The 23,011-nt window shown below is 36.2% G+C and overlaps 1 pseudogene; it reads left to right on the forward strand.

The window, feature by feature from the left end:
• Positions 1-11,705: 11,705 nt before the first annotated feature.
• Positions 11,706-12,736, forward strand: LOC129518369 (40S ribosomal protein S2-like; annotated as a pseudogene).
• The last annotated feature ends 10,275 nt before the right edge of the window (positions 12,737-23,011 follow it).

Here is a 23,011-nt window from a genome sequence, read left to right on the forward strand (position 1 = left end):
TTGACTATATCTCATTTATTTCTGTTTTACCATCCTATTGTAAGCAGTAGTGGTTTAAAATAATTTTTAACTGTTTCTCCAAGTAAAATATAAATACATAGAAGTGAACATATATGTGCAGCTTGGAGAACTTTTACAAACTGAGCACACCTGTGTAGCTAGCACCCATGCCAAAAAAGAACTTTACCAGTTCAAAAAACTTCATTGTTCTTTCAGCAACTAGAGCCCTAAGTGCATCCTCTACCCTGAATTTTACCAGGAGAGATAAGTTTTGCTATAAAACTAGAATCAAGGGCAGCCAGGGTGGCTCAGCGGTTTAGCGCTGCGTTTGCCCAGGGTGTGATCCTAGAGACCTGGGATCGAGTCCTGCGTCGGGCTCCCTGCATGGAGCCTGCTTGTCCCTCTGCCTGTGTCTCTGCCTCTCTCTCTCTCTCTCTGTGTCTCTCATGAATGAATGAATGAATAAATAAATAAATAGTCTTTAAAAAAAAACCCTAGAATCATAATACATACTCTTCAGGGTGGTTATTCTGCTTAGTGTGGTGTTAATAAGTCATGTGTATCAATACATGTAATTGTAGATCATTTGTGCTAATAGTCGCTTAGTAGTCATTATGAAATATACTAGTTTACTTATTCATTTTCCTATTGATAGGTATTTAGTAGCTTTCAGGTTGTGTATGTACTTTTAATATTATCCAATCTAGTTCATCTGGAGTAGTAGTTTATTGTGGGTTTAATTTCCATTTTTTAGTAATGATATTAACCATTTTTCATGTGCTTATTTGCTACATACTTTCATAAATACCTTGGCAAATTGTCTAAAGTCTTTTGTCTGTTTTTTGCCCTTGAGTTGTAGGACTCTAGAATGCTTTATATATTCCGGATACAAATTTTCTTTGGTATGTGCTTTGTGAATATTTTGTCTCATTGTGGCTTGTATATTTTCTTATTTTTTATGAAGGCTTTTAAAAACAATGTCTAATTTATCAATTTCTTCTGTTAAATTTTTTATTGCCCTAAGAAAGTATTGCCTGCATTAAGTTCATGAACATAGTTGGGTTTTTAAATTTTATTTTTTTAAGATTTTATTTATTTGACACAGAGAGAAGGAGAGAGAGCACAAGCAGGGGGGATGGCAGGGAGAGGGAGAGGGAGAAGCAGGCTCCCTCCCCACTGAGCAGAGAGCCCAAAGTGGGGTTCAATTCCAGGACCCTAGGATCATGACCAGAGCTGCAGGCAGACTTTTAACCAACTGAGCCACCCAGGTGCCCCATCATGAAGATAGTTTCAAATAATTTCTTCTTGAAGTTAGATTTATTAACCTATATATTTCAGTCTATGGTCAGTAGTGAATTAGTTGTGTATTGTATAAGGTAGCTTGATAACATTTTACATATATCTATATCTATATGGTTATTCCAGGGTCATTGATTAAAATGGTATCTTTTCTGCATTTAATTGTTTTGATGCCTTTGTCCATAATAATTAAACCATGTAGAACATCTTGAAAATCTACAAAATAGGGAACAGAACTAATGCATGAATTCAACGTGTTTCAGAATAATGAGTCAATATACAAAAGTTTTATTTCTATAGACTGAACAATTAAAAAATATAATTTACAAAAATATTTTAAATAGCATCCAGAAATATAAAATACTTAGGATTAATTTAACTTTTTATTATTTTTAAAGATTTTATTTATTTATTCATGAGAGACACAGAGAGAGAGGCAGGCAGAGACATAGGCAGAGGGAAAGCAGGCTCCATGCAGGGAGCCCAGTGTGGGACTCGATCCCGGGACCATGGGATCATGCCCTGAGCCGAAAGGCAGACGCTCAACTGCTGAGCCACCCAGGCATCCCTAGTATTTATCTTTTTCTGACTGACTTACTACACTTGGCATAATATACTCTAGCTCCACCCACATCATTGCAAATGGCAAGATTTCATTCTTTTTGATGGCTGAGTAATATTCCATTGTATATATACACCACATCTTCTTTATGCATTCATTAGTTGATGGAAATTTGGGCTCTCTCCATAGTTTGGCTATTGTTGATAATGCTGCTGTAAACATTGGGGGTGCATGTACCTCTTTAAATTTGTATTTTTGTATTCTTTGGTTAAATACCTAGTAGTGCAATTGCTGGATCATGGGGTAGTTCTCTTTTTAACTTTTTGGGGAACCTCCAAACTGTTCTCCAGAGTGGCTGCACCAGTTTGCATTCCCACTAAACAGTGCAAGAGGGTTCCCTTTTCTCCACATCCCTGCCACCACCTGTTTCTTGTGTTGTTGATTTTAGCCATTCTGACAGGTGTGGGGTGGTAGCTCATTGTGGTTTTGATGTGTATTTCCCTGATGATGAGTGGTGTTGAGCTTTGTTTTCTGTATCTGCTAGACATCTGACTGTCTTCTTTGGAAAAGTATCTATTCATGTCTTTTGACCTTTTCTTAATGGGATTGTTTTTGGGGTGTTGACTTTGATAAGTTCCTCATAGATTTTGTATACTAAGTCTTTATCAGACATGTCATTTACAAATGTCATCTCCTCAACTGCCTTTTAGTTTTGATGATTGTTTCTTTCCTTGTGCAGAAGCTTTTTATCTAATAAAAAGTGTCTTTTTACGGTCTAATAAGTTTCTACAAACTAAGGTCAAAGAGGCTGCTGGCTGTGTTCTCCTCTAGATTTTGTTGGTTTCCTGTCTCATATTTAGGTCTTTCATCCATTTTGAATTTATTTTTGTGTCTGTTTTCGTGCCAGTACCATACTGTCTTGATGACTACAACTTTGAAATATAGCTTGAAGTCTGGAATTGTGATGCCTCTGTTTTTGTTTTTCAGAATTGCTGCAGCCATTCAGGGTCAAAATAGAAATACTTTTTGAATATTAACCTTATATTCAGGATGTAACAAATTATATAGTTCCTACTGATAAGTGTATACTAATGATTTATCTATACTTTTGGATTTTCTAAATCTCTTTATTTTGAATAGGGAGTATTTTATTTTTTCCTCTCCAATTCTTATGCTTTTTGTTTCTTTTTCTTTGCTTGTTAGCACTAGAATCTCCAATGTAATATTGACTCAAGGCAATGCTAACAGGCATTGTTATTTTATCCCTATGTCAGAGGAATATCTTTCATCAGTGTTTCACTAAGTATTGTGCTTGTTCCAAAAACAAACTTTTATCCAATTAAGAAGTGCCTCTTTCTTTTTGGGCTGTAAGTGGTTTTCGTTTCATTCTGTTTTTTCTTTTTGCTCTTAAGAAGTTGTGTAATCATTCTTTTAAGATAGTGGCTAATATTGATTTTTTTTTCAGAGTTCAACCAACTTGGCATTCTTCTAATAAATTCAATATGTTCTTTATCTTTTTTGGCTATTGCTGGATTTGATGTGTTCATGCGTTGTTCACAATTTTTTCTTGGTGCATGTTGATGCATTTTCATTTTCCTTTCTTGTGAAGCCTTTATTATGTTTTGGTATCTGGATTATGTTGCTCATAAAATTAGTTAAAGAATGTTCTCTTCCCCCCACCTCTTTTTTGAATTACTTGCTTTGAGATGCATGTTTTTTATTCTGAAATGTATGATATAATTTACCAGTTAAAGTTATATGAGCCAGAGATTTTCTTTGTGGGAAAACATAAAGTTATGATTCAGTTTTGGCAGGGAGTATTAAGGTTTTCTACTTCTTGAGGCACTTTGAATAATTTCTGCTTTACAAGCAAACTGAGTCCATGCCATATAGTTTTTAAATGTACTGATGCAAAAATTTTTATAATAACCTCTTATGTTTTAAATGTCTTCTTTCCTTCTTACATGTTTCAACCTTCCATTGGCATCATTTTTATTGTGTCTGCCAAAACACCCTTGGCACTTCTTTCTTTAGGAGAGAAACTCTTTGTGATAAACTGTGTTTTATTTGTCTGAAAGTGTTTTTATAATACTTTTATTTTTGAAGAATATTTTACAGGAAACAGAAATATAAGTTGGCAGTCATTTCTCTCAGCCCTTTGGTAATATCATCCCCTTGTTTTCTGGTTTCCTTTATCTTTTGGGGGAAGTCAGCTTTGGGTCAGATTTTTACTTCTTTGAAAATAAATTATACTTTGCCCCCTCTGGATACTTTTTATATCTTCTTTTTCATTGTTGGTTTTCAGCAGTTTTATTAGAATCATTCTTGATAAGGTTTGCTTTGAAATTATCCTGCTAGAAGTTCTTATTGCTTAAATGTGTGGCTTGATGACTTTTATCAGATTAGGAAAATTCTCAGGAATTCTCTCTTCCAGCACTTCTTATCCAATCCCCTGTATCTCATTCTGAGCCGCCAAATCATAGGCTCAACTCCTTTCTGGATCTTCTACAAATGCTCACTGCCCTGGTAGCTTTCTGCTGCCATTAAATAGATGTGGATGTTTCATAAAATATTTTACCCATATTTTCTCAGTGTTGTTAGTAGAAGAGTATCTGAATCAACCTATTCTGTCATTGCTGGAATTAAAAAAAAATCTATGAAATTCAGCTGAATAGAATCAGAATTAATTTCATAGGTTTTTCATTTACTAAAAAAATCTCAGAATAATTTTATTCTTGTAATGTTTTCATAGGATATGTTAATTTCTGGACATTATGTTATATATCACATGTTTTACTGAAACCTGCAGTTTTACTATAACCTGTTACTGTTTTTGTTAGAAGAATACACTTGTGCTCCTCTAATTTCTCCCTAGAGTTTTCACAGATAAATGTTGCAATCCATGCTTGAGAACTAATGGGAAAAAAATCCTCCCTCACAGAATTGTTTTGCTTTGTTTCTAAGCTAACCAAAGAGTATCATCAAAGTACACAGACTATGTAACCACAGTTTATCATACATTCTCAAAGTGGGATATGACATATAAATTTTTTTTTTCAAAAATCTCTTGACTGTTATTGAAGTGATAACTACAGTTGACGTGGATTCTTGTCATGTTTTTAAAATGTGTTGTGAATCCCCATCTTTGGAATAATACACACCTGCCACTTGGAATGGGCATATATGGGATCGTATAACAATGAAATTAAGCCATTAAGAATTGAGTGGCGTAAAAGTTCGGAGGAGCCAGATTTTGTATAGGGAGGGTAGAGGACAAAGGGACAAAATTTAATAGCTGTTTATTGATTCTCAAGCCCAAACTCTGAACTTCTGTTTGAATCTTAGGAAGAACGTGCTGAACTGTAATTAGAAGTAGTGGCATCATTTCAGTATACCTCACTACTAAGGGGGATAGCATAGCAGATTCCACTATGATAGGCAGGTTTCTTTTATGTGCATGTATTGGTATGAGTTGTGTTTTCAAAAGTAATGTATTTTTTTTTTTTAGAACATACTGATGGTGGATAGTAATCCGAATATCAGATGAGAAATCAGAACTCAAACTATCATTTTGTCTTTCTATTGCTAACACTTTTAGTTAAAATTTCTGTGGCCAAAAATAATAAAAATAATAAATGATGCTGTCATTGAGTTAACTCACCAGCCGCTCTTTAATCATAGCAAGTTAAGAACCTTGTGAAGATTTTTGTATAATACAAAGAATAATTGTGAACACTACTTTCCTGACCTGGGTAGTAATAATAGTTGGAAGCTGACGGTTATGAAATGAATAAGTTATGGGAATAAGAGGTACCGCATAGAGAATATAATCAGTGATACTGTAACAGGATCATATGGTGATAGATAGTGGCTTCATTTGTGGTGAGCATAACATAGAGTTTAGAGATGTTGTATCACTACGTTGTACCCCTGAAACTCTTGTAACATTGTCAATCAACTACACTCAAATACAAAAATTTTTAAAAAGATGAGTTGGAAACCAAATTCCTTCCTTCATTTATTATCCATTCACTAATTCATTTGACACTTGGGTCCGAAACACTTTTGATGCTCCAGATTGTTCTTAGTGTGTCAAAATAGTCCTCACTGCCTTGATGGTTCTCTAATGCCTTCAACCAGATAAGTGCTTATTTATCTGTTTGGTTTAGCCCATGATTTGTAGTTTTCAGCAGGAGATTAATTTTGACCCATAATAAACAACAGAAAGTACTCACTTTGAAGGGTATTTCAAGACCATAAAAATAACTGTGTGGTTTCAACTCATGCAAAACAATCTTAATAATCAACGTGGAGAATTATGATTTTTTTGGTGACCTTTGAAAATTCTTGTTAAAATATTATGACTCTAATTCTCAGTTAATGTATAGGAAAATAAAACAATAGTTAAACGAACATTTATGTAACACCCTATAATTTAAAACAGCAACATTGATAAAATGTTTTATTTCTGTTTAGACGAGTTATTAAGAGTAATATGAATAGTGCTTGCTTTCTTATCATGTACTTTATGAAACAGAGAAGAACCTTTTCAATGCTTGGGTACATTATCATAATCCTTTCAAAGACTGGGTCAACTTCCAATATTTTGTCACTTGTTCATTGTCGTGAAATATCTCCAAGAGTTCCTTTCTTGGGAAGGTTGTGTTGCTGGCATTACTTCCTCGAGAACAGATTCATCCTTTTTATTACAGCCACTTCCTTTAATTATATCACTAAGATCACCTTCCCCAAGTTCCTCTGGCGGCATATCTAGCTAGAGTCCCTCAAATGACGGGGCTGTTAACATTGTCATGGTTAACTCTTTTACAGTCTGTTCATGTTCTATTTGAATTTCACTGCTAGTATTATCACTTTGTGTTTCTTTGTTGGACTTCTATTTTGTTGCCCAATTTTCTATTTGGGTTAGCCATTTTTGAGAAATGCCACATGGGTTTATCATGGGGAAACAAGGAAGTGACACTGCTCTACACTTTGCTGTCTATGTATGACGTGAATAACAGACACTCACTGACTAATCACAGACAGACATTGAAAGAAGGTATTTGATTTGTCACTGATTGTGATATAAGACTGTTGTGTACAGAATGATTTGTGAACTGAAGAGCTAGCATCTTTGTACTTGAAAGAATTTCTCACAGTTAATGAACTGTGGTAATTGAAATTTGAATCAAGTTGTACAAGATTGGCATTATTTAATTAAATTGGGAGAACTGAAATGTGTACATATAGGACCATGCAGAAGGAAAACTGTATGTTTAGCATTTTCTACTTACTGAGAAGCTCTCACCGTGAATGAAACATATGCTGGTGAAGTCACTAGAAAGACGTACTTCACTCAGGATCTTGATCTGGCATTTCACCAGAGGACAAGTTCAGTCACTTAACTCCTTTGGCCTGCTAGCATCTCAGTATTTCTGGGTCCTCCTTGCCAAATGAGGGATTCCTTTATTAACTGACATTTAATGAGGCACAGAGTTTAGAGTGCAGTATTGGCCAAAAAGAATATGAAATAATTCAGTTCCTTCACAGTCTGCAAATGCAAAATGACTTGTGAGTGCTAATGGAACCAAAAGATTTCACCTGACTGTGGACCAAGTCTAAAAGGGAATTGAGCCAGATGGAAGATAGTAAATAAAATGAGCCAGGGCTATTGCAGTGGCTGTTAGTCTGCAGTCAAAGAGAACATGGTGCTGTTGGGCACCAGCTGTGGTGCCACTATGATGTGCCAAATGGAACTGCCAGTGTTTTATCGCTTTAATCTGGTTCATTAATTACTTTTAATCATCAAATTATTTTTAATATTTTTGCTTGGGTAAAATAGTGTTGAAGGGATATCATTTATTATATGAAAGCCAAACAAAATATGTCCCCTGATGTGACATTGTGAGGTTGACTGTGTGGCAGAGAATAAATAATGTCCTGTAACTCAAGCTATTACTATCACTGCTGACTCATTCAATGACAGCAGAAAGCCACTTGAGTTTTTTTATGTTTTAGTTTCTAAGCTATTAAGAGTAATTAAAGAGCTTACCCACATCACAGAGATCTGGGATTCATAAAGTACTGGTTTTAAAATATTTTGAAAGTTTTAGATAAAAAAATGTGAAGGTTATTTTAAACATTGTTACTAAGTTACTACATGAATCAAACCATTGTAATAATTGATACTTTCCAAATTTAAAATAGGTTTTAGTATTATGTGCATGCCTGAACGAGTCATTTAGATATCAGTACCAAATTAGGGATTTCACAGGGAGTGGCAGTGTGGGTAATATGACTTCTAATATTGCAGCAATATAATTGTGCTTTTAAGTGCTTTGTAGAAGGCTGTAGTCGATTGAATCATAGGAGAGTACCATTTTTGTATGTCAAAAATGTTGAAGCATTGGGAATTCCATATAGTTCATATTTTATTATACGTACTTCATATTTCATTTTTAGATTAACCTAAAAGGCCAAGAATGAATTCCATTTCCATTCTTTACCCTAGCTAAGACTTTTAATCTCTCTTTAAGTCCCGGTTTCTCAATTACAAATTGAGTGTAATATAGTTTGCCATTTCAAAAATGTAGGGATGAGCAGGAATATTTATTTTTCTCTATCCTCTTATCCCTCTGAATGTATCTCCTACCTGCCAATCTATATATTAAGAATGATAGATCCTTTATTTACTGGCTGTGTGAACACCTCTAAACCTCAGTATTCAATTATAATATAATAATAGTAAATACTAAAATGGACTCGTATTTGGATTAAAGGAGGCAATGCATATTAAGTATTTCAAATGGTACCAGATACTTAGTATATGTTTAACATGTATCAATTATTAATTTTTTAACTTTTAGAGCAGAAATGAAGCATTATTTCCCGTGTTTAGTGTTATCTTTACATTTTTGTCTAGTCAGAAAACTTTCTGTTGTCTGACTGTGTGATTAATAAAATACGCTGATTAAGAAAAGTGCCACATCTGTCATTCAATTGTGCATAATAAGTAGGTAGTTAAAATGTTTAATTGAGTTAATTTCTCATTTTAGACAAAAAAATAGATTACAGTTGACTTCCAAGCCATTCAAAATATAATTTGTTCATCACTAAGAAAGTACTTCAGAATGCTATAAAGCCTGAGGGTCTTTCTTACAACCATCTGTTATAATTGCATTATGGATGTGTAGATGAATCAATTAATAGAGAATGTTAGTCAATAGAATAACTTGGATAAAATGATTGTATGGTGTTGTTTAATTGACTCATCTTTAATTCTTTAAACAAATTCCGACTTTAATTACTGGAAGGTGCAATTTTTTTTTTTTTTGTCAGTAACCTATTCTCCATAAGTAATGATCTAAATAGAGGATCTCATTTTGAAAGGTATTGCTGTAATGCCTTTTCTCCACATATCAGTGGTAGAACTGGAAGCGCACCGTGTTGATCTTGCCTTCTTTGGAAGGCAGTTATGCCAAAGCTGTCCTGTTTGCTTCCTGTTTGACACACTCAAACCAAATATCCTTCTGGCTTCTGACTCTTGGCTCCCTCTCTGCCATCAGTGACCCTGCTTCTCTCTTTGGATATGATGCTTCTTTCTGGTCTACCTGGCTTTGACTCTTGGCTTTCCCTCAAGGATTGGCCTGACTTTGGACAGGAAGCTCTTCAGAGTACCCTATGATGATTCCCTCAGAATCAATTTGCCTGGCTCTAATGATTTGGACAGCCACAGGTTGGCTTGACTGGCCAGGGGATTCAGCTAATGCAAAAGAGTATTGAGAGGTGGGAATATTCATTAAGACTCTATGAGAAGCTTTGAACACATGCAGAAATGTCACCTAACAGCTTTCACTTGCTCTTGGGGGCAAACAATTTGTAAATCATAATAAATGTTTGATGCTTCAGGAAGAACAACATTCGAGTCATAGAGTTTTATTTTAAACACTAGGGTTACGTGGCTGTCTTCTGTGTGTCTTTCTATTCTGTAGTGCTCCTGAATACCTGAATACCACCTGAGTGTTTAAAAAAATGCAGCTACATGCTTTTCCCTCTGCTGTAAAAAGCCTAGCACTAACGACATCTTCTGTCAACGCTGATAATTATTAGAGAAGACTTTCCATTTCTGCCACTCAGGAGAAAATGTAAGCAGCACAAGCCTCTAAGAGTCAGATTAGAGAGTTTTCATGATATTCGAGGTCAATTTTCCGACAAGTATTCTTGCAGGCATGATTAAATTCTGTGTGATTTTCAAGTATCACCTTAGAAATGAAAAGTTGGGGGATCCCTGGGTGGCGCAGCGGTTTGGCGCCTGCCTTTGGCCCAGGGCGCAATCCTGGAGACCCGGGATCGAATCCCACGTCAGGCTCCCGGTGCATGGAGCCTGCTTCTCCCTCTGCCTGTGTCTCTGCCTCTCTCTCTCTCTCTCTCTGTGACTATCATAAATAAATAAAAATTAAAAAAAAAAAGAAATGAAAAGTTGCCCATTGTTTTATTTATGTATCTTACATAAAACTCTAATGGTTTCAAATAATAAAATACAATGGAAAGTGTTGACATTTTGAGTTTTCAAATTAGCAATATTGTTTTAAGCACTTACTTTGAAGTAAAAATTTGCACACTTATGACATTTATAAATGAAAGCATTTGGTTGACTGATTTTAATGGTTGAACCATGAGAAATGCCTATTTCGGGAAAGTAAAAACTGCTGTTTTTCCTTTTTTTTTTTTTTTTTTTTTTTAAATCTGTTTAGCCTTCCCATCAGGCCATTTGTTTTAAATATGCCAGATTTCTTTAATTATTCTTTTCAGTAATCGCTTTATGCTATTTAAATGACCTAGGAACATCTGTAGGCCGAAGCCAAGGCCAGTGTTCTGAATATGGAAAAATATTTGGATATTTTTTCTAAGGTTAGACAAAAACTGAACTGAAACTGAGGGAGGTCATATTAGAGAGAATCCAAACCAATTACAAGATCAAAGCAGATGGGAACTGGTGCTTGGTGTCAACTTAAGCCCTTCAGAGATAGAGGCTCAGGCAGTTGTATTCAGTAGGGGTGTGTTCTGGAGAACCAGACTCTAGGAGACTAGGATGTATGCAAAGTCATTGTAGTTAGAAGAGAGGCTACAGGAACAGTGGTAGAAGGTAATCAAATATGAATAGAGAATAGGGAAAGGAATCCAGTTAGGACGTAGGAAACAAAGGGTCAACTCAAATTTCGTGGTGTTTTAGTGGCTTGACTACTAACATTCCCCCTGGACAAAAACTAGTCCCAGAGAATGGGGTAGGGATAAACCTTTGTGTGGGAAATAAAAGCGTTTACTTTTTTGTGTTAAAGTGTTACAATTAAAGAATCCAAACAGGCTATTGTAACATGAACCTTGCCTAGGATGCTGGCAGGTAAAGAGGAAATTCAAAGGTGGATCTGAAATGTATCAAGAGGGAGGAATTGATTGAATTTGTGGGTTGGTTGGAGGTGGAGAAGATGTCAGTGAGCCTTTTAAACTTTGTGTACCCGGGACCAGTTAATAGACAAAGGATAGGTCAATAGGAATCGCTCTTTGGGGTGAGGAGGAGGATCAGTTCTGGGTTTTAAGCATACTGAGTTTAATGTGATGGTGGAAATAGTTACAGAAACAACTGAGCCATGTGAAAAAAATGTCGTATGACCTACTACAGTGCATATTCTTATATTCTTATAGAACTGTAACCATCCTACATAATCATTTGTTGGTCTCAATGTCCCTGTAGCTTGCAGTCCTGAGCAAACTATTGAGACAATAGTGGAAAAGACAAGTCATTTAAATTTGCAAATATTTGTCATCTTCTTGGAGAAAATACCAAATGGGGGATGATGTCGGTGCTGGGGGAGGACCCAGGGGGCCCAGGGAGCCCTGGAATGAGAGGCTGGGTTGGCTTCCAAAGCTGGGGCCAGAACTGAGGCCACAGAGCTCACAGAGGCAAGGCTGAGGACAAGGAGTGGATCCCTGTCACCAAGCCTGGCCACCCAGTCAAGGGCGTGAAGGTCATGTCCCTGAAGGAGATCTGTCTCTTCTCCCTGCCTGTCAAGGACCCTGAGATCATGGACTTCTTCCTGGGGGCCTCCCTCAAGGATGAGGTGTATTTTGTTTTTGTTTTTGTTTTTTTAAGATTTTATTTATTTATGAGAGAGAGAGAGAGAGAGGGAGAGAGAGGCAGAGACACAGGCAGAGGGAGAAGCAGACTCCATGCAGGGAGCCTGATGCAGAACTCGATCCCAGGTCTCCAGGATCACGCCCTGGGCCGAAGGCAGTGCTGAACCACTGAGCCACCCGGGCTGCCCAAGGATGAGGTTTTGAAGATTCAGTCTGTGCAAAAGCAGGCCCATGCTGGTTAACAGACCAGCTTCAGGGCATTTGTGGACATCGGAGATTGCAGGGGATATGTGGGTCTGGGTGTCAAGTGCTCCAGGGGAGGTAGCCATTGCCATCTGTGGAGCCATGGCCTGGCCAGTTTTCCATCGTCACTGGGGGCAAAGCTGCTAGGGGAACACGATCAGCAAGCCCCATACTGTCCCATGCAGGTGACCAGCCACTGTGGCTCTGTGCTGTTGTGCCCCATCCCTGCCCCCAGAGGTGCTGGCCAAGAAGCTACTGAGGATGGTCGGTATCGACAGGTGCTACGCCTCAGCCAGAGGCTACGCTGCCACCCTAGGCAACTTCACCAAGGCCACTTTTGATGTCACTTCCAAGACCTACAGCTATCTCACCTGTGACCTCTGGAAAGAGAGTGTGTTCACCAAGTCTTTCTATCAGGAATTCACTGACCATCTTGTAAAGACCCACTCCAGAGTCTCCATGTCAAGAGCTCAGGCTCTAGATGTGGCCACCACATAGTTTCATACAATAAAAATGAAGTAAATTAAAGCCTGCTTAAAAAAATAATAAAAAATACATTTGCAAAGAATATTTACCTTTCTTCTTAATAAGACTAATTAACTTGAAATTAAAAATAAGGGGCATTAATGTATACAGTTGTTTGGCAGGAAAGCCAAGTTCACTGAAGTATACAAAACAGGCTGCAGATGGCTCTGGGGGTATCCTTTATATGGTACTGTATATGAAAAAGGCACACTGGAATATGCGCATTACATAATCCGAGCAGCTATGCTTTAATGGCTTCAGATACGGCATTCATAAATAAATTTTAAAATAACACGATTTAGGGATCCCTGGGTGGCGCAGCGGTTTGGCGCCTGCCTTTGGCCCAGGGCGCGATCCTGGAGACCCGGGATCGAATCCCACGTCGGGCTCCCGGTGCATGGAGCCTGCTTCTCCCTCTGCCTGTGTCTCTGCCTCTCTCTCTCTCTCTCTGTGACTATCATAAATAAATAAAAATAAATAAAATAAAATAACATGATTTGAAAGTAAACAAATATAACAAAGTAGAAGTAAAATGAAATATTCTAATCCCATCCAACACATTTAAAGCTTGAGTAAAAGCTCCAAATGTATAAGGCCTATATGAAGAAAATTACAAAGTTTTAAGGAGAATCTTAGAGGAAGGATTGGTTAAATGGAGAGACATGCTATTTTCTTGGATGGATGCCTCAGTGCTATAAAGATGATAATTTTATCTCTAGCCAGCCTATACATTTAACACAATCCCTGTGAAAATCCCAATGGCATGTTTTTTTTTTTCCTGAACTTGAAACTAGGGATTCTGTGTTTATCTGAACAAATAAATGTGAGACTAGCAAGGACAAAATTTTAAAAGAAATACATTGAGAAGTGTGCAACTTTGTGATAGTATTTAATCTTATAGATAGTATCATGTATTAGAAAACTACAGTAACCAAAATGGGTATCGATAGATGATGGAGTTGAGAAGAATTGAAAGTACAGAAAGAAGTATAATTTTAGATACAAACTTATCATACTATGAAGATGGCATTTCAAATCAGAGGTGAAATGTTGGAAAATCCATTAAATGATATAGAAGCAGCAGGTTGAGTAGGTAAGACAAATATTTTTTTAAAAGATTTTATTTATTTATTCATGGGAGACACAGAGAGAGAGAAAGAGAGGCAGAGACACAGGCAGAGGGAGAAGCAGGCTCCATGCAGGGAGCCCAATGCAGGACTTGATCCCAGGACCTCACGATCACACCCTGGGCTGAAGGCAGGCACCAAACCACTGAGCAACCCAGGGATCCCCGGTAAGACAAATATTAATGTATATCGTCATATTTTACCTTAGAGAAATGGAAGATGTGTTAAAGATATAGATAGAAAAATTAAACACTAAAAGGGACCTATCAAATACTGTTGAAAATTGATAAGAATTTGACATGAGGGAAAAATTTCCCAAGGGGGGAATATGATAGTAAATAAAAGCAGTAAAGAAAGTTATAAACTTGATTATGTGTGTATTAGTAATATCTAATTACCTAAAACATGAATTAATTATGAAATTAAAACCACAATATTAGGGGAAAACATAGGAAAACATTTTCATGATTCTGGTATACGCCGAAATTTTCTGAACAGGATATAAGAAATACTACCCCTAAAGGAAAAATTAAGTGAGAGTGTACTAGCATTAGGAACTTTTGTTCATTAAAGGACAAAACTAAGAAAGTTAAAAAGTGATGCAGAGACTGTAACAAAATATTCTCAATACCTTTATCCAATGGAGATTTGTTTCTAGAATATATACAGGCTCCTACAAGTCAATTAAAAATTGTACCACAATAGAAAAATGATGAAAGGAGGTGAACAGGCACCTCACAAAATAAGACATTGAAATGACTAAGAAATATAGGAAAAGGCACTAAACCACTACCCTGGATTAGAATAAGAGGCAGGGAATGAATAATAGATTTTGCTCTCCTGGAAGCCTTTGCACAAGACTACTGTTTGTGTCTTACTGAGCAGAAGTATATCATTTGGTCAACTCTAGTTGCAAGAAAGGATGCTAAAGGAGTATTTGGCATCTCTAACTTCTGTTGTGCAACTGGCCAAAGAGAAGGAGGTTGGATATTAGTGGGAAGTAGCATCTGTCATGATTTGTGATAAAATCAAATGAAATGTCTAAGAGATGTATTGAATATATAGATCTGGAATTCAGCAGAGAGATCAGTCTATAAATAATAACTGAGGTTCATAAGTATGCAGGGGGCATTTAAAAGTCCTGGCTATGGATATGATCACTAAAGAAAGGAGGATAGAGTGAATAGAGACCTGCACATCCAATCCTGGTGTACACAAAAATTTAACAATATAGTAGAGAGAGAGCAGGAATCCCAAAGGAGTTTGAAGAGCTGCAGGAGAAAAATCAAGAGAGAATAGAGTTTGGGGAGCAAATGGGGGGTGGATTTCTAAAAGGAAGGAGTCCAAACTTCAAATATTAATGCTGGATCTGAATAGGCAAAGTCTGAACAAGTCCTTTTAAATCCTCAGAAGAGATGTGAAAGGGGTAGGTTAATGGGAGAATACTTAAAAATTTGAGGGATTTTTTTTCACTCTAGTTCTATACATATTTTATGTCAAGAGGTACAGACTCTTTTGGGGGGGGTACAGCATGATTGCAAGGTATTCTTCAGATAACAGCAGTGGGAACAAATCTCAGAATTTAACTAACACCTCCCATGACTGTTCCACTTTGTCTAATCACAGGCCCTGGCCTTGCATTCTGCTTCGTAAGCCCTTGATCACTGCCCCTGCAGTTCATTGAGACCAACTGGACACTTTGAAAATGTGTGATCTCAGATGGTAGCCAGATGGGAACCCCTCAGACCTACTCACAAGTCAGTAAAAATGGACTGAATAGCATGGGTCTCATTGTTTTCACTGACAGTGGTCATGGTTTCTTTCTCTCAAGCTTCCTAATAGCCAGAAAAGGACTCAGTTGTGGACTCATAGCCTTGCCACTGCAGTAGTGAGCAAAAGTAGAAAAAAAAAATTCAGAAAGGAGGATAGATCTCTTTGTCTTGTAATACACTAATCAACCTGTGCCCATTTCCCTCCTAACTACTGATTTTCACATGTGGTGTAACCTACCTAAACTTCCCTGGTAGGTTTGAAATGGCAGCTGGATGCTTTACCAGGTTTCTTACGGGCTCTCTATTTTGTGCTTGGCTGCTGGGCCATCACATCACAAAGAGAATTACCTTTTGGGAAGATGATCCATTGCTTGAGGTTAGGGACTTTGAAAGTTCCATTCTTACTTTGCTCCAGGCAGTATTACAATCAGAGTGGATTTTTACCTTTAAGATTCTGCTCATCTTCAAAAAATATACTGCTAATGTATTGACAGCTTCATTTGACCTAGGAAGGGCTATTTTATTATCTGAGCATATAGTCTTAGGGCAGGTGGTCTTTGCTGGACCACAGGAGTAGCACAGTATTCAGCTCGTGCACTGTCCCACCCTCTATAATTCAGTAACCAGAGATTTTCTCCTGCAATAATCAGTGTAGATTCAGATTCAGCTGTTAGACTGAACCCCACAGACCTACTCACAAGTCAATAAAAGTGGAATCTCTTCCTACTTGTATTATTTTTTTTTAATCTTCACATTCTCTGGTCTTTCTCAGATAACTGTATGGATGACTATGAACAGAACATCTATTTTACTTCATTTCTCCTGCACTGACCACTTTCAGATGTCAAATTTTGTTTCCTCTTAACTTGAGGATTTTCCACTTTCTTCTGATTTTATCTTTGATGTCTTAATAATAAATCTCTGTCCTTTCAGGGTCCTAAGTAATATTAAGATACTTCCTTCACAAATCGTAAGAATTTCCCAAATCATAAGTATCCTAATGAAATAAAATACCATGAATTTCAATTACCGATAACCTAGATTATTTTTGCAAAGAAATTAGTCTATATTAGAACATTATAATATTACCTGATAAAATCGAGGTTATATTAAGAAATGATTTTTAGGTGCCATTAACATCCTCATCAATTTCAAGAATGAAAATACTTTGTATCATGTACATTTTACATCTCCCCTTTTAACAATATCCTTATTTGAAAGTTAATACTAAGTGAACTAAATCAGAGAAAGACAAATACTATATGATTTTATTTGTATGAGAAATCTAAAAAACAAATGAATAAACAAAATCAGATACATAAATACAGAGGACATATTGATAGGTGCCAGAGGGGAGAGGGTGGGGGGATGGACAAAAATGGGTGCAGGGGAATGGGAGATACAGACTTCCAGTTATGAAATAAATAAGTCACGAGAATAAGAGGTACAGAATCAGGAATATAGTCAATGGTACTGTAATATGTTGTATGGTGACAGATGGTAGCCACAGTTGTGGTGAGCACAGCATAATGTATAAACTTGTTGAATCACTGTTGTACACCTGAAGCTAATGTAACATTGTGTGTCAACTATACTCCAAAAATTAAGTTAATGATATACAATAAAAGTAAATGTTTAGAAAAATAAAAACACAGATAGTAAGATTCACTTAAAACATATAGAAGAGCAAATGGAAATTAAAACCCCGTTCACATAAATTTTCAAGCATGAAAATGATTGAAAACTGTTGAATATGCCTTTTATGTCAATGATGTTCAATTTTAATAAGTTATGCATGCTCAAAGTTGAAGTATAAGAAATGAAATCTCCTCCAAAATACAAAGAAGAATCAAAAATTTCTTAACATAATAAAATTAGAATTTACTTTTTCTCATTCTAAATATCTCCTTTTTAATAGATGTGGAGAGAAGAACACCTAGGATAAAAGAAGTGCTTACCAAAGTAGGATTTTCAAGTAAATCAAATTTCAAATAAAATCATTAAATTTTATTTGAATTCAACAAGAGGAAAAAAAGGGGTAAAGATAAGGTACTTGCCAAGTACACCCCTCACAAATAATCAGTTTTTTGTTCCAGCTGTGATGAGGTATAATTGACACATATAATGTGTAAGTTTCTGGCGTACAGCCTGTTGATGTACAAACAGCCTGTTGATTCAATATACACATGTATATTGGAAAATGATTACCACCATAGGGTTAACTAACATCTGCATCATGTCACATAATTACCATTTCTATTTTGTGGTGAGAGCATTTAAGATTTATATGCTTTTAGCAACTTATAATTATATGATATGATATTATTAACTATAATTACCCTGCTGTACATTAGATACCCAGAACTTATTTATCCTATGACTGGAACTTTGTACCCTTGGCCAACATATCTCAGTTGCCCCCACCCCTAACCCCTGGTAATTCCCATTCTCTATTTCTATTAATTTGGCTTTTTTAGATTCCACATGTAAGTGAGATCATACGGTATTTATTTGTCTTTCCTGTCTTATTTCACTTAACAAAGTGCTTTCAGGGCCCGTTGATGTTGTCACAAACCAGAGCTAATAATTTTGACTGTTTTTAGTACTTTGTGACATTCCTTGCTAACTTTAAAGGATACAGTTGGTTATGTCTCTGTTCTCTGATTTTTCATCATTAGGCAAAATGCGTCAGCTCCAAGTCAGGGAAGAGGAGGATTAGATTCCTTCTGTGGTATATCACCCCTCTCTTCTATATTTGGGTTAATTAAAAATTAATTTTTTTATAACCTGTACTTTAATAATTTATACAAGCACATGTTTCTTTATCCACTTCACAAAGTACTTCTTAATTTTCCACCATGTGAAATGAGGAATTTAGACGGTCTGCTGCCCTCCATGTCTACTTCCTTTGGCACCTCTCACTTCCTATCAATTATAATGTGACTTGGATATTCTGATTATTTCATGCTATTGGTTTATTCTGATAAAAAACCTTGAAACTCGGGAAGTCTGGGTAGCTCAGTGGTTGAACATCTGCCTTTGGCTCAGGCGTGATCCTCCAGTCTGGGGATTGAGTCCCACATTGGGTCCCCTGCAGGAAGCCTGCTTCTCCCTCTGCCTATGTCTCTGCCTCTCTCTGTGTGTGTTTCTCATAAATAAATAAATAAAATCTTAAAAAAAAAACCTTTAAAACTCATAAAGTATATTTACGGAATCAAGGAGTAGCTTCCAAGGTCAGTCTGGTTATGGCCATGCCATTCCAACCAGGAGGGGAGGTGAAAGAATAGAACAGAATTACAGGTTCTTTGGTACAGGTATCTATGTCATCTGCCCATGTCTCACTGGGAAGAATTTAGAGATGTGATCATAAGTAACAGCAAGATGGGTCGGGATGAGGGATGATGTAGAACACCTGGTTTGTATAAACACCTGGTTTGTATCTCATTTTGCATGTGCATGTGTGTATATGTATAAGATCAGTTCCCGGAAATGGAATTGTTTGGTGAAGTGCATTGTATTTCTAAGTGAGAAATGTAAGAGAATGCCTACTTCATTATAACTCCAAGAAAGGTTACAAAACTTTTTAGTTTTGCTTATTTGAAAGATGAAAAATGGTATCTCAATGTTGTTTTAATTTGCATTTCTTTTCTTTTGAGTGAGGTTCAGCATGTTTCATATGTTTGATGTCCATTTGAATTTCTTTTTCTGTGAATTGCCTATTCATATCTTTTGCCTATTTTTTTAATAGGCTACTGTTTTTTTTTCTTAATTGTAATATCACTTTACATATGGGAAAGAGAGAAGTCAGTGAGTGTTATGGAGCACTTGTCAGTAGTAAACAAGAAACTATCATTCTTTTCAATAAGAAAGCCCATTTTAAGCACATGGCCACTTTTTTATTGCAGATATAATTTTTCGGGGTGCATTTGGAAAACTAAAATTAATCTTCATTGAGGTATAAATTTGGGAGCAGAGAGTTTACTTTTCTAGCCAGAATTTGCCCCCAGTAGAAAGAATAATTTTCACCTTTAGTTCCATTTCACTTTAAATTTTACTTCACGAAGGAACACCTTTCCTACTTCCTCTTTATCCTTGGAATGAAGACAAGACAAACTAAAATACATTGAAAAAGTTTCCCACTTTCTGTTAAGGAGACACCAAAGCTGGTATAGGGACCAAGGAAATGACTTTAAATACTGAGAGAGCTGATATTTTTTCAAAATTGAGAAAAAGATATCACTTAGGGTCCAGGGAAAGTTACAAGTAAGAACTAATGCATAATCATTAGTAGAAAACAATTGGTAAGCTGCAATGTGTTGAAAGCTCCAAAATTTGTAATTTTAGGCATGACATTTTTTAAGTCAGTTATTATATAATTATAAATTATTATTATCTGAATAAAACCCTGAGATTTATAATGATTTTTAAGTGAATTATAATGATTTTTAAGTGAATAAAATGAATTGAGAGGAGAAAGAAGTGATATTAAAGAGTAAAATTATTTAAAAATCAACATGACCATGAAAGTAATTCTTGTATCTCCAATTTGGCTCATTATTTTCACTTGACATAGTACAGCATTCAGTTTTATTAAATAAATTATTTCCTTCTGCTGTATATTTTACAAACAAGCAATTTTATTGAATTGGCCTCTATTATATTCTTCATCAGTAATAGAGTACTTTTAAGGAATATATGCACTAATAAAACTGTGACAAAAAATTGTGAGTGGAGTTCTCAGCACAATGCATTGCTAGTTTATTGATAGAATGGAGACATTGGCACGGGTGAGTGCTTCCATTTAATATAAAAGAAGAATGAAATCATAGAAATCAGAAAATATTGCTCTAAATAAGTATAATTAATATTATAGAAGTAAAACAATACTTCATGATCAAATGACTGCATTAAATGGTTAAGTCAGAAGTGAACAGATGCTGACCTTGAACTTCAGGTGTAAGCAATGGTCATGGGAGTTACAAGTATTACTATAAATGTTTGCCTGAGGAGAGGCAGCCCGGGTGGCTCAGCGGTTTAACGCAGCCTTCAGCCCAGGACATGATCCTGGAGCCCTGGGATCGAGTCCCACATCGGGCTCCCTGCATGGAGCCTGCTTCTCCCTCTGTCTGTGTCTCTGGCTCTCTCTCTCTCTGTGTCTCTCATGAATAAATAAATAAAATCTTAAAAAAAAAAAGAATTTTTGCCTGAGGATAGATAGGTTCTAAAAGAAGTAAGATTTTTTCAATTTTACTATAAAATTTCTTCCTTGGTGTTTTAATTGTTTTTCTGATATATTAAAATGCCACATGAAGAAAATACAAGGAAGGAGAGGTTTGACAACTGAATTGTGAAATCAGCGATAAAGATAAAGATGACTGTATCATTGAAAGCTTATCTCCTTTATCGTTCAATATCTTCATATCCTATCTCCTTTGATAAAACTTTTCTTTCCTTTTGCTTCATTAAGGGAAATGAATTGGTCATTGATTTCTGTTTCCAGTTCCTTAAGTGATAAGGTAAGCAGTAAGAAGACTGTGGATTTTGCAGACAATATGGCTCTTATTATGTGTATTTGGGAGTCCAAACTGACAGGAAAAACAAGCAGAACATAAGTGCTATTTATATGCAGTAACTTAGCACCACCTAGGTAGGATATAGACGTCTTTAAAAATATGGCCTTAAGTCACCATATAAAAACTGCTGTAATATAGTCACTTTAAAAAGTCACACACACACAAATTGGATGAAGGAGAGACGGGTTTCAAACATGCACTAAAGGCCATGAACCTCTTCTGTGGTTTCTGATCCTGTGATTGAGTTCCACTCTGGTGTGTATTTCTAAGGATAGTTCCAAATTCCCAAAACCTGCGTTATTCTCCTCCTTTCTCCTTTCTCATTCATTACCTTGTCTATGCTTGATTTAGAAATCAGGTTACCATATTTTAAGAAGGCACATTGCTGATCCGGGAAAAGACTTGTCTGGTTTCCAATGGTGCTGCATTTGAACATGTTTCATAGCTTGTTCCAAATTCTGTTGTATTTGTATATTCTCATCCTCATCACTAACTTGTAAATTCACTTAGGGAAGATACTGTGCTTTCACTCATTTTTTTCTCACCCGCCAAGAATGGCACACTGTAGCAGATGCTTAAATAGGGTTTTGCCTGACTTGCGTTGTTCTAACCACATTAGGCTGCCTGATGGTATTATGGAGGTATTTCCTAGCTGGCTCATAACGTTTTTAGAGTTGTAGTCATCAGTATATTTGTGCATGGTACACAAACCTCAGGCGTTTATTATTATTTGTGAAAGAAACTGTTGCACAATTTTGTGTTTTATGAACTTTCTCTTCCTTCCTTGACTTATTCTGACATGTTACAGAGTGAAATAAAAAACTGAAGACAAAGTAGGTTCTGCATACATCGTAATATGAGTTGGTTAAGGAATCTTTAGATCCACAAATTGGGTAATTTATTTCAAAGTTAAACACTCAGTACTGATTTCCTTCTTTTCTTTCTTCCTTCAGTGTAGACCTTAGAATAGATTCTAATGGGAAGAGTATATGAACTAGTAAGCAGACAAACTAATGTGAATTATTTGAAATCGAGAAATTTTCTGTGAAGATCAATAGGGAGATAGGAGGTAAGTACCGAGCTGGGAGATGACTCCTTCTTGGCATTGCTCAAGAATGCCTGACTTAGAAGATATTCAAACCAAGACTGAAAGGATAAAAAGAGCCAGGCATGTGATAGACTGGCCAGGCAGGATCATGTAGGTGAAAGGAAGAGCATGTTCAGAATCTGTGGAAAAGAATCCATTATTAAACTGAAAAGAGACCAGATGTTTTTCTTTAAGGTTTAATTACATGTATTCAGGAGCTTAGTGACAATTCTTATTGGTGCAAAAGGAAGTTGAACTACAGTGTACTGAGCTTCTCTTATGTGCTGGGCTCTTTTCCAGATGTTTTACATTTCCCAATGAATGTCTCATGAATACCTCATACTTTGGATAACCAGAATACCTCTGATTATCATCAGATCACCATCATCCCATTTCTTTATATTTCTTTTTGAAATTTCTTATGTTGGTAACAGCTACCATCCATTCAGTTGTCCAAGTCCCAGACCCAAAAGTCCTTGTAGATCTCCCCATCTCTGCACCATTGGTCCACATATTTATTCATTCTTCTCCACAAGTAAATTCTTGATCTATTAATTTTCTCTTCTTTCCTACTGCCACTACTCTTTCTAGGTCCTACCTGTAGTACTGGAAGTTTTCTCCACTGCCCTCTTCCTTAATTTTACTCTTCCCCAATCCATCCTTTAAAATATCTTGATGCTGATCTTTCT

Source organism: Nyctereutes procyonoides, unplaced genomic scaffold (assembly GCF_905146905.1).
Source record: "Nyctereutes procyonoides isolate TBG_1078 unplaced genomic scaffold, NYPRO_anot_genome, whole genome shotgun sequence".
Lineage (NCBI taxonomy): Eukaryota > Metazoa > Chordata > Mammalia > Carnivora > Canidae > Nyctereutes > Nyctereutes procyonoides.